The sequence below is a fragment of the Capricornis sumatraensis genome, chromosome 1 (assembly GCF_032405125.1).
Source record: "Capricornis sumatraensis isolate serow.1 chromosome 1, serow.2, whole genome shotgun sequence".
Classification (NCBI taxonomy): Eukaryota; Metazoa; Chordata; class Mammalia; order Artiodactyla; family Bovidae; genus Capricornis; species Capricornis sumatraensis.
In genome coordinates, this window is record NC_091069.1 from 54,141,937 (window position 1) to 54,155,568 (window position 13,632).

Consider the following 13,632-nt stretch of genomic DNA (forward strand, 5'->3'; position numbering starts at 1 on the left):
GTAAGACCCTTTCCTATCATAAAGTATAAAAGGCCTTGACAGACTAGCTAAGGGGCACTCTCTACCCCCTTCTGATGTGTATGTCTTAAGCTTTCTCTGTTCCCTCTTATACTTTAATAAAACTTTGCTACACAAAAGCTCTTTTTTTTTTTTGATTATTTTTTCTTTATTTTATTTTTTTTTTTAATTTTTTTTTTAAATTTTAAAATCTTTAATTCTTACATGTGTTCCCAAACATGAACCCCCCTCCCACCTCCCTCCCCATAACATCTCAGTGGGTCATCCCCATGCACCAACCCCAAGCATGCTGTATCCTGCGTCAGACATAGACTGGCGATTCAATTCTTACATGATAGTATACATGATAGAATGCCATTCTCCCAAATCATCCCACCCTCTCCCTCTCCCTCTGAGTCCAAAAGTCCGTTATACACAGCTGTGTCTTTTTTCCTGTCTTGCATACAGGGTCGTCATTGCCATCTTTCTAAATTCCATATATATGTGTTAGTATACTGTATTGGTGTTTTTCTTTCTGGCTTACTTCACTCTGTATAATCGGCTCCAGTTTCATCCATCTCATCAGAACTGATTCAAATGAATTCTTTTTAACGGCTGAGTAATACTCCATTGTGTATATGTACCACAGCTTTCTTATCCATTCATCTGCTGATGGACATCTAGGTTGTTTCCCTGTCCTGGCTATTATAAACAGTGCTGCGATGAACATTGGGGTACATGTGTCTCTTTCAATTCTGGTTTCCTCGGTGTGTATGCCCAGCAGTGGGATTGCTGGGTCATAAGGTAGTTCTATTTGCAATTTTTTAAGGAATCTCCACACTGTTCTCCATAGTGGCTGTACTAGTTTGCATTCCCACCAACAGTGTAGGAGGGTTCCCTTTTCTCCACACCCTCTCCAGCATTTATTGCTTGCAGATTTTTGGATCGCAGCCATTCTGACTGGTGTGAAGTGGTACCTCACTGTGGTCCTGAAGCTAAATCTTCTTCTTCGGATATCATGAATCCCACATCATTCACCATTAGCTATCATAATCATTAAGTCTTTCACTTCCTTGGTTAAATTTGTTCTTGAGCATCTTATTATCTTTTTTGCTATAGTGAATCAGAATGTTTTGTTAATTTCAGTTCAGTTCAGTTCATTTCCTCAGTCGTGTCTGACTCTTTGCGACCCCATGGACTGCAACACTCCAGGACTCCCTGTCCATCACCAAATCCCAGAGTTTATGCAAACTAATGTCCATTGAGTCGGTGATGCCATCCAACCATCTTATCCTTTGTCGTCCCCTTCTCGTTCCAGCATCAGGGTCCTTTTCAATGAGTTAGTTCTTCGCATCAGGTGGCCAAAGTACTGGAGTTTCAGCTTCAACATCAGCCCTTTCAATGAATCTTCATGACTGATTTCCTTTAGGATGGACTGGTTGGATCTCCTTGCTGTCCAAAGTGTTCTCAAGAGTCTTCTCCAACAGCACAGTTAAAAAGTATCAATTATTCAGTACTCAGCATTCTTAATAGTCCAACTCTCACATCCATACATGACTACTGGAAAAACCATAACATTAACTAGTTGGTCCTTTGTTGAAAAAGTAATGTCTCTCTTTTTTTTTTTTTTTTTAATACACTGAGTAGGTTGGTAATAACTTTTCTTCCAAAGAGTAAGTGTCTTTTAATTTCATGGCTGAAGTCACTATATGCAGTGATTTTGGAGCCCAGAAAAAGTAAGTCTGTCACTGTTTCCATTGTTTCCTCATCTATTTACATGATATGATGGGACCAGATACCATGATTTTGCTTTTCTGAATGTTATGTTTTAAGCCAACTTTTTCACTCTCTTGTTTCATCAAGAGGCTCGTTAGTTCTTCACTTACTACCATAAGTGTGTCATCTGCATATATGAGGTTATTGATATTTCTCCGGGCAATCATTTTTTTTTTTAATTGAAGGATGATTGCATTACAGAATTTCGTTGTTTTCTGTCAAACCTTAACATGAATCAACCATAGATTCAGTTCACTCAGTCAGTCATATCCAACTCTTTACGACCCCATGAATTGCAGCACGCCAGGCCTCCCTGTCCATCACCAACTCCCAGAGTAAACTCAAACTCATGTCCATTGACTCGGTGATGCCATCCAGGTATCTTATCCTCTGTGTCCCCTTCTCTTCCTGACCCTAATCCCTCTCAGCATCAGAGTCTTTTCCAATGAGTCAAATCTTCCCATGAGGTGGCCAGAGTATTGGAGTTTCAGCTTAACATCAGACTTTCCAATGAACACCCAGGACTGACCTCCTCGAGAATGGACTGGTTGGATCTCCTTGCAGTTTAAGAGAATCACAAAAGTCTTCACCAACACCACAGTTCAAAAGCATCAATTCTTCAGAGTTCAGCTTTCTTCACAATTCAACACTCACATCCATACATGACCACTGGAAATATCAAAGCCTTAACTAGACAGACCTTTGTTGGCAAAGTAATGTCTCTGCTTTTGAATATATTATCTAGGTTGGTCATAATTTTCCTTCCAAGGAGTAAGCGTCTTTTAATTTCATGGCTGCAATTATCATCTGCAGCAATTTTGGAGCCCCCTAAAATAAAGTCTGACACTGTTTCCATTGTTTCCCCATCTATTTCCCATGAAGTGATGGAACCAGATGCCATGATCTTCATTTTCTGAATGTTGAGCTTTATGCCAACTTTTTCACTCTCCTCTTTCACTTTCATCAAGAGGCTTTTTAAATCCTCTCCATTTTCTGTCATAAAGGTGGTGTTATCTGCATATCTGAGGTGATTGATATTTCTCCCAGCAGTCTTAATTCCAGCTTGTGCTTCTTCCAGCCCAGGGTTTCTCATGATGTACTCTGCATAGAAGTTGAATGAGCAAGGTGACAATATACAGCCTTGACATACTCCTTTTCCTATTTGGAACAAGTCTGTTGTTCCATGTCCAGTTCTAACTGTTACTTCCTGACCTGCATATAGGTTTCTCAAGAGACAGGTCAGGTGGTCTGGTATTCTCATCTCTTTCAGAATTTTCCACAGTTTATTGTGATCCACAAAGTCAAAGGCTTTAGCAAAGTCAATAAAGCAGAAATAGATGTTTTTCTGGAACTCTCTTGCTTTTTTGAAGATCCAGTGGATGTTGCATAGATATTTACAATTGTTATATCTTCTTCTTGGATTGATCCCTTGGTCATTATGTAGTCTCATTCCTTATCTCTTGTAATCATCTTTATTTTAAGGTGTATTTTGTCTAATATGAGTATTGCTATTCCAGCTTCCTTTTGCCTCACATTTTCATGGAATATATTTTTTTTCCATCTTGTCATTTTTAGTCTATATATGTCCTGAGGCCTAAAATCGATTTATTGTAGACAGCATATATATTGGTCTTGTTTTGCATCCATTCAGTTAGTCTGTGTCTTTTGATTGGAGCATTTAATCTCTTTACATTTAAAATAATTACTGATACATAAGTTTCTATTGCCATTTTCTTAATTGTTTGGAGTTGATTTTGTAAATCTTTTTTCTTCTCTTCTATTTCTTGGCTATATATGTGCATTTAACATTTGTTGTAAAGCTGGTTTGGTGGTACTGAATTTTCTTGACTTTTGCTTGTCTGAAAAGCTTTTGATTTCTCCATCAATTGTGAATGAAATCCTTGTCAGGTACAGTAATCTTGGTTGTAAATTTTCCCCTTTCAGTACTTTAAATATATCTTGCCATTCCCTTCTGGCCTGCAGAGTTTCTTCTAAAAGATCAACTGTTAAGTATATGGGGTTTCCCTTGTATGTTACTTGTTGCTTCTCCCTTGCTACTTTTAATATTCTTTCTTTGTGTTTAGTCTTGTTAGTTTGATTAGTATATGTTTTGGTGTGTTTCTCCTTGGGTTTTTCCTGTATGAGAGTCTTTGTGCCTCTTGAACTTGGTTGACTATTTCCTTTTCCATGTTGGGGCAATTTTCAACTATAATCTCTTCAAAAATTTCCTCATGCCCTTTCTCTTTCTCTGCTTCTTCTGGTTCCCCTATTAATCAAACGTTTGTGCATTTGATATTGTCCCAGAGATCTCTGAGACTATCCTAAGTTATTTTCATTCTTTTTACATTATTCTGCTCTTCAGAAGTTATTTCCACCATTTTATCTTCCAGCTCACTGATTCACTACTCTGTTTCAGATATTCTACTATTTATTCTTTATAAGGATTTTTAATTTGAGTAGTTGTGTTGTTTATCTCCACATGCTTATTCTTTAATTATTCTAGGTCTTTGTTAATTGATTCTTGCATTTTCTCCATTTTGCTTAAAAGTTTTTGATCATTTTTACTATCATTATTCTGAATTCTTTTTCAGGTAACTTGCCTATTTCCTCATCATTTATTTGGTTTTACGTGTTTCTAGTTTGTTCCTTCATTTGTGTAGTATTTCTCTTCCTTGTCATTATTTTAAATTTTTTTTAACTTAATGTGTTTGAGGTATCCTTTTCCTAGGCTTCAAGGTTGAACTCTTTGTTCCTTTTGGTTTCTGCCCTCTTTTTAAGTTTGGTCCAGTGGTTTGTATAAGCTTCCTGTAGGGTGAAATTTGTGCTGAGTTTTCCTAGAACCAGACATCCTGGAATGTGAAGTCAAGTAGGCCTTAAAAAGCATCACTATGAACAAAGCTAGTGGAGGTGATGGAATTCCAGTTGAGCTATTTCAAATACTGAAAGATGATGCTGTGAAAGTGCTGCACTCAATATGTCAGCAAATTTGAAAACTCATCAGTGGTCACAGGACTGGAAAAGGTCAGTTTTCATTCCAACCCCAAAGAAAGGCAATGCCAAAGAATGCTCAAACTACTGCACAACTGCTCTCATGTCACATGCTAGTAAAGTAATGCTCAGAATTCTCCAAGCCAAGCTTCAGCAATATGTGAACCATGAACTTCCTAATATTGAAGCTGGTTATAGAAAAGGTAGAGGAAACAAAGATCAAATTGCCAACATCTGCTGTATCATTGAAAAAGCAAGACAGTTCCAGAAAAGCATCTATTTTTGTTTTATTGACTATGCCATAGCCTTTGACTGTGTGGATCACAATAAACTGTGGAAAATTCTGAAAGAGATGGGAATACCAGATCACTTGACCTGTTTCTTGAGAAACCCATATGCAGGTCAGGAAGCAAAGTTAGAACTAGACATGGAACAACAGACTGATTCCAAATAGGAAAAGGACTATGTCAAGGCTGTATATTGTCACCCTGCTTATTTAACATATGCAGAGTACATCATGAGAAACGCTGGGCTGGAAGAAGCATAAGCTGGAATCAAGCTTGCCAGGAGAAATATCAATCACCTCAGATATGCAGATAACACCACCCTTATGGCAGAAAGTAAAGATGAACTAAAAAGCCTCTTGATGAAAGTGAAAGAGGAGAGTGAAAAAGTTGGCTTAAAACTCCACATTCAGAAAATGAAGATCATGGCATCTGGTCCCATCATTTCATGGGAAATAGATGGGGAAACAGTGGAAACAGTGTCAGACTTTATTTTTTTGGACTTCGAAATCACTGCAGATGGTGACTGCAGCCATGAAATTAAAAGACGCTTACTCCTTGGAAGGATAGTTATGACCAAACTAGATAGGATACTCAAAAGAAGAGACATTACTTTGCGAACAAAGGTCCATCTAGTCAAGGCTATGGTTTTTCCAGTGGTCATGTATGGATGTGAGACTTGGGCTGTGAAGAAAGCTGAGCACTGAAAAATTGAAGCTTTTGAACTGTGGTGTTGGAGAAGACTCTTGTGAGTCCCTTAGACTGCAAGGAGATCCAACCAGTGCATCCTTTAAGGAGATCAGTCTTGGGTGTTCTTCGGAAGGAGTGATGCTAAAGCTGAAACTTCAGTACTTTGGCCACCTCATGCAAAGGGTTGACTCATTGGAAAAGACTCTGATGCTGGGACGGATTGGGGGCAGGAGGAGAAGGGGACGACAGAGGGTGAGATGGCTGGATGGCATCACCGACTCAATGGACGTGAGTTTGAATGAATTCTGGGAGTTGGTGATGGACAGGGAGGCCTGGAGTGCTGCAATTCATCTGGTCGCAAAGAGTGGGACATGACTGAGCAACTGAACTGATATTTTTCTGTTTGTTTGTTTTTCCTCTGATGGGCAAGGCTGAGTGAGGTGTAATCCTGTCTGCTAATGATTGGGTTTGTATTGTTGTTTTGTTTGTTGTTTAGATTAAGCTTCCTGTACAGGGTGCTACTGGTAGTTGGGTGATGCTGGGTCTTACATTCAAGTGGTTTCTTTTTTGTGAGTTCTCACTATTTGATATTCCCTAGGGTTAGTTCTCTGGTAGTATAGGGTCTTGGATTCAGTGCTCCCACTCCAAAGGCTCAGGTCTTGATCTCTGTTCAGGAACAATAATTCCACAAGTGGTTTCTATTGGATTTAAGAGAGATTTAAATATATATATATATATATATATATATATATATATATTCAAAAAGGAGAAACCAAAGATGAATCCCAGACAAATGGCAGTTACAAAATCAGGCAAATAATAATTAAAATAACAGAGTGTACACATATATATATACACCCATGAGCAAATTCAAAACAGTCCAACAAAAATAAAGTACAATAGCTTGACCCGGTGAACAAAGGAAACCTAAATTTGTATTTACCAGTTAAGAAAAATAGTAACTAAAGTACAAACTGGAAAACAAAGCTAAAGCAAGGTGTCAATTGGGAAATAAAGAAATGAAAATAAAACTAACAAATATGTTGATAGGAAAGGAAAGACAGGATAGCTGCTACTGCTGCTGCTGCTAAGTTGCTTCAGTCGTGTCCAACTCTGTGCGACCCTATAGATGGCAGCCCACCAGGCTCCCCTGTCCCTGGGATTCTCCAGGCAAGAACACTGAAGTGGGTTGCCAGTTCCTTCTCCAATGCATGAAAGTGAAAAGTGAAAGTGAAGTCGCTCAGTCGTATCCAACTCCTAGCGACCCCATGGACTGCAGCCTACCAGGCTCCTCTGTCCATGGGATTTTCCAGGCAAGAGTACTGGAGTGGGTTGCCATTTCTTTCTCCGAAAGAATAGCTATGCAAAGTTAAATAGAGGTATATGAAGAAGGTTTGAATACATTGAAGGTTAACTGCAAGGTCAAAAGAACAGTAAGAAAGGCAAAGAAAGGAATAAATGTTGAAAAAATATAATAGGTTTAAGAAAATTAAAAATTAAAATCATAAAATAGATGAAAAATTAAAAAAAAATTAAAAAGGAAGAAGAAAAAGTAAAGGAAAACTCCACAGAACTGCTAAGGCCCAATGTAGAGGCAGAGGTTTATAACAGCAGTAAAAATTGTGACTGAATATACACATATACATATACACCCATGACCAGAATCAAAAGAGTCCAACAAAAATAAAGTACAATAGATTGACCTGACAAACAAAAGGAATGAAAAATTGTGTCTACCAGAACAAAACTAAAAACAAAACTGAAGCAAGGTGCCAATTAGGGTATAAAACAATGAAAATAAAGCTAAAACAGATTTGTTGAGACTAAAGAAAAGAAAGTAAAGAAAGAAAAAACAGATATGCAAAGTTAAATAGAAGTAGATAAAGAAGATTTACATATATTTAAGATTAACTGCAAGGGGGAAAGAACAGTAGGAAAAGCAAAGAAAGGAATAAATGTAGAAAAAATAATAATAGGTTTAAAAAAATTAAAAGTAACAGAGAGGAAAAAAAAAAAGAAAGAAAGAAAGAAAAAACCTCCTCAAAACGGCAGTATCTTGATATGAAGGCAGAGGTATATAATAATAAAAAATGTGACTGAGAAAAAAGAAGAAAAAATAAAAGCTCAAAACCTTAGTTAGATTCTATAGTGCCAATAAAATTGACAACTGCAATGGAGGGGGAAAAAAGATGAAAAAAAAAATCCAAAAAATCTACAGAACTTGTCAAAACATAAAAATAATAAATATTTTTCATGAGTCACTGCTGTCAGAGTACTTTCTGTTGCTGGGAGTCACAGTCCACTTCACCTTTCTAGGATTCCCTCTAACACTGTGCTGATCTCTGGACCTGCTGTGAGTACAGCTCAAATTCTAATCTGCTCCTATTCCTCTGTATTCCTGCCTCCAAATTCCATAGCTATCAGAACTAGTGCATTTTCCTTTGTGGGAACTCTCAATGACCTTTTACATATTCCACAGACAAAAAGTCTTCCTAGTTGATAGTGTGAATTTAATCTGCAGCTGTACAGCTGGTGGGAGGGTTTTGGGTCTTCTTCCATAGTCACACTGCCCCTGGGTTTCAATCGTGATTTTATTTTAACTTCTGTATATGGGTTGTCCGCTGGGGTTTGCTCCTGAGGCTGCCCTGCAGGACTTGGGTTTGCCCTTGCAAAAGCCAGGTGTGAAGGTAGTGAAGCTGCTTGAGCCATGGGTGTTCTGGAAATACCAGGTGCTCAGGGGAGTTGGCAGCTAGGGCAGTAGTAAATATAGTACTCTAGAAGGGTATGGCAACCAGTATTGGCCAATAGGCTCTAATAATCTTGCCTGGAGAATCCCTCAACCTGAAAAAGAAGCCTGGGTGGCCACAGTCCACATGGTCTCAATGACTCAAGAGGCAGATCAGGGGGTCTAGTATTCCCATCTCTTTAAGAATTTTCTACAGTTGGTGGTGATCCATATAGTCAAAGGCTTTGGCATAGTCAGAAAAACAGAAATAGATGCTTTTCTGGAACTCTCCTGCCTTTTCAATAATCCAATGGATGTTGGAGTTTGATCTCTGGTTCCTCTGCCTTTTCTACAACCAGCATGAACATCTGGAATTTTACAGTTCACATACTGTTGAAGCCTGGCTTGGAGGATTTTGAGCATTACTTCACTGGCATGTGAGATGACTGCAATTGTGTGGTAGTTTGAGCATTCTTTGACATTGTCTTTCTTTGGGATTGGAATGAAAACTGATCTTTTCCAGTCCTTTGGACACTGCTGGGTTTTCCAAATTTGCTGACATATTGAGTGCAGCACTTTCACAGCATCATTTTTTAGGATTGGAAGTAGCTCAACTGGAATTCCATCACCTCCACTAGCTTTGTTCATAGCGATGCGTCCTACGGTCCACCTGACTTCACATTCCAGGATGTCTGGCTTCAGGTGAGTTATCACACCATTGTGATTATCTGGGCTGTGAAGATCTTTTTTGTGCAATTATTCTGTATATTCTTGCCACCTCTTCTTAATATCTTCTGCTTCTGTTAGGTCCGTACCATTTCTGTCCTTTATTGGGCCTATCTTTGCATGAAATGTTCCCTTGATATCTCTAATTTTCTTGAGATCTCTAGTCTTTCCCATTCTATTGTTTTCCTCTATTTCTTTGCACTGATCACTGTAGAAGGCTTTCTTATTATTTCTCCTTGCTATTGTTTGGAACTCTGCGTTCAGATGGTATATCTTTCCTTTTCTCCTTTGCTTTTCACTTCTCTTCTTATCACAGCTATTTCTAAGGCCTCCTCAGACAGCCATTTTGCTTTTTCACATTTCTTTTACTTGGGAATGGTCTTGATCCCTGTCTCCTGTACAATGTCAGGAACCTGAACTACAGAGTAGGACCCCACCCAGGGTGCTCATACAGGTGACTGATGCACAGAACTACAGATTAAGATTCCACCCCGAGTGCCCCTGTAAGTGTCTGATGTGCTGATCTCCTGAGTAGACCTCAGGTGGGGAACCCCTCTATGTTCCTGATGCATGGAACAAGAAAGACGCCAAGGAAGGAAGCACTCTAAGTTCCTGAATGGGTGGAGCAACAGAGAAAGACTGGCTAAAAGGCCTTCTTGGGGATGGTCTTGATCTCTGTCTCCTGTACAATGTCATGAACCTCCATCCACAGTTCATCAGGCACTCTATTAGATCTAATCCCTTGAATCTATTTGTTACTTCAACTGTATAATTGAAAGGGATTTGATTTAGGTCATACCTGAATGGTCTAGTGGTTTTCCTACTTTCTTCAGTTTAAGTCTGAATTTGGCAATAAGGAGTTCATGATCTGAGCCACATTCAGCTCCCAGTCTTGTTTTTTTTTTTTCTGATTGTTTAGAGCTTCTCTATCTTTGGCTGCAAATAATATAATCAATCAGATTTCGGTATTGATCTTCTGGTGATGTCAATGTGTAGAGTCTTCTCGTGTTGTTGGAAGAGAATGTTTGCTATGACTTAGTGTGTTCTCTTGGAAAAGCTTTATTAGCCTTTACTCAGCTTCATTCTGTACTTAGGCCAAATTTATTTGTTATTCCAGGTATTTCTTGACTTCCTACTTTTGCATTCCAGTCCCCTATAATGAAAAGGACATCTTTTTTGGATGATTCTTGATTTCTGTTTTTGGATATTTTGTTGTTTGTATATAAAAATATTAAGAATTTCTTGTATTCAATTTAAGTTTATATCCTGTAACCTAAGTATATATATTTTTCTTATTTTTTTGTTGAGTCTATAGGGTTTGCTACACTTATGATTTTACTGTGACAAATTGAGCTTATTTTTCTTCTTTGTTTCCAATTTTGATTTTTTAAAAATTTCTCTTTTTATCTAACTACTTTTGGTATGACTTCTAGTGTTATGTTGACTAGACATTCCCAACAACCATGGAACATTCTTAAAGAGATGGGAATACCAGATCACCTGACCTGCGTCCTGAGAAATCTGTATGCAGGGCCAGGAATCAACAGTTAGAACTGGATATGGAACAACAGACTTGTTCCAAATAGGAAAAGGAATACATCAAAGCTGTATATTTTCACTGTGCTCAGTTAACTTACATGAAGTGTGCATCATGTGAAATGCCTGGCTGGATGAAACACAAGCTGGAATCAAGATTTCTGGAAGAAATTTCAATAACTTTAAATATGCAGATTTCACCACCCTTTGGCAGAAAGTGGAGATCTAAAGAGCCTCTTGATGAAAGTGAAAGAGGAGAGTGAAAAAGTTGCCTTAAAACTCAACATTCAAATAACCAAGATCATGGCATCCAGTCTGATTACTTCATGGAAAATAGGAAAACAATGGAAACAGTGACAGACTCTGTTTTCTAGGGCTTCCAAAATCATGGCAGATGGTGACTGCAGCCATGAAATTATAAGACAGTTACTCCTTGGAAGAAAAGTTATCACCAGCCTACACAGTATATTAAAAAGCAAAGATATTACTTTGCCGACAAAGATCCGTCTAGTCAAAGCTATGGTTTTTCCAATAGTCATGTATGAATGTGAGAGTTGGACTATAATGAAAGCTGAGAGCTGAAAAATTGATGCTTTTGAAGTGGGCTGTCGAAATAGACCCTTTTTTCAATATAAATTTATTTATTTTAATTGGAAGATAATTACTTTACAATATTGCATTTGTTTTGCCATACATCAACATGAATCCACCACACCCATGGAGAAGACTCTTGAGAGTCTCTTGGACAGCAAGGAGATCCAACAAGTCTATCCTAAAGGAAATCAGACCTGAATATTCATTGGAAGGATGATGCTAACGCTGAAACTCCAATACTTTGGCCACCTGATGGGAAGAACTGATTCACTGGAAAAGACTCTGATGTTGGGAAAGATTGATGGCTGGAGGAGAAGGAGATGAGAGAGAATGAGATGGTTGGATGACATCACTAACTCAAATGACATAAGTTTGAGGAAGATTCAGGAGTTGGTGATGGACAAGGAAGCCTGGCATACTGCAGTCCCTGGTGTTGCAAAGAGTTGGACATGGCTGGGCGACTGTCCTGAACTGAACTGAATAGAAATAATGAACGTAAACATCTTTACCTTGTACTAGATCTTCCCAGGAATATTTGCATTTTTTCTACATTTATTTTCAGGTTAGCTGAGAGTTTTTCATCTTGGATGCTAAAAATAAATAGGTGTTCAACTTTGTTCAGTCTATTTTCTACAGCTATTGAGATCACCATGTGTTTTTTTTTTTTCCTTTTTTTTTCTTCTTTTAATTTGTTAATGTGGTTTAGCACATTGATGTATTTGTTTGTGTTGAAATCAGTTCAGTTCTGTTCAGTCGCTCAGTCGTGTCTTACTCTTGGCGATTCCATGAATTGCAGCACGCCAGGCCTCCCTGTCCATCACCAGCTCCCGGAATTCACTCAGACTCACGTCCATCGAGTCAGTGATGCCATCTAGCCATCTCATCCTCTGTTGTCCCCTTCTCCTCCTGCCCCCAATCTCTCCCAGCATCAGAGTCTTTTCCAATGAGTCAACTCTTCCCATGAGGTGGCCAAAGTACTGGAGCTTCAGCTTTAGCATCATTCCTTCCAAAGAAATCCGAGAGCTGATCTCCTTCAGAATGGACTGGTTGGATGTCCTTGCAGTCCAAGGGACTCTCAAGAGTCTTCTCCAACACCACAGTTCAAAAGCATCAATTCTTCGGTGCTCAGCCTTCTTCACAGTCCAACTCTCTCATCCATACATGACTACTGGAAAAGTCATAGCCTTGACTAGACGGACCTTAGTCGACAAAGTAATGTCTCTGCTTTTGAATATGCTATCTAGGTTGGTCATAACTTTTCTTCCAAGCAGTAAGCATCTTTTAATTTCATGGCTGCAATCACCATATGCAGTGATTTTTTGGAACTCTGCATTCAGATGCTTATATCTTTCCTTTTCTCCTTTGTTTTTCACTTCTCTTCTTTTCACAGCTGTTTGTAAGGCCTTCTCAGACAGCCACTTTGCTTTTTTTGCATTTCTTTTCCATGGGGATGGTCATGATCCCTGTCTCCTGTACAATGTCAGGAACCTCCATCCATAGTTCATCAGGCACTCTATCTATCAGATCTAGGCCCTTAAATCTGTTTCTCATTTCCACTGTATAATCATAAGGGATTTGGTTTAGGTCATACCTGAATGGTCTAGTGATTTTCCCTACTTTCTTCAATTTAAGTCTGAATCATTGAGTTAATCTCACTTGATAATGTTATATAATCCTTTTAATATGCTGTTGAACTTGGTTTTCTAGTATTTTATTGAGGCATTTTGCATCTATGTTTCCCAAGAGGATTGGCATGCAGTTTTCTTTTTTTGTAGTATTTTCTTATTTTGTAGTATTTTTTCCTAGCTATGGTTTGATAGTAATCACTGTCATATAAAATAAGTTCAGAAGTGTTCCCTATTCTCCTATTTTTTGAAATAGTTAAAATCTTAGAATCATAGAACCTACACAACGTGAATCAAGAAGAAATAGCCAAGATAGACTAATACCAAATAAAAGGATTGAACCAGTAACCAAAAACTTGCCAATGACATGTCTTTACTAGTGAAATCTACCAAACATGCAAAGGAAACTAGATACTAATCCTTCTTAATAATTTTGTACCCCTTTTGATAATGTGATTTCTTTGTTACCTCCAGGAATCATGGTTTAGACAATATTGAATGATAATATTAGGAACATATTTTAATTAGAAATAGTAACTAGAGCAAGGTTGGATTATAAGGCCATTATGACTTTCTCCAACTCTTAGACTGATCATTTTTCTAATTACACTTCAACATTATGGAGGTCAGTGAAGGGTGTTTGCATTGTTGTTGCTCTAGAAAGAGCAAAAAATAAAATAGATAAATGAAA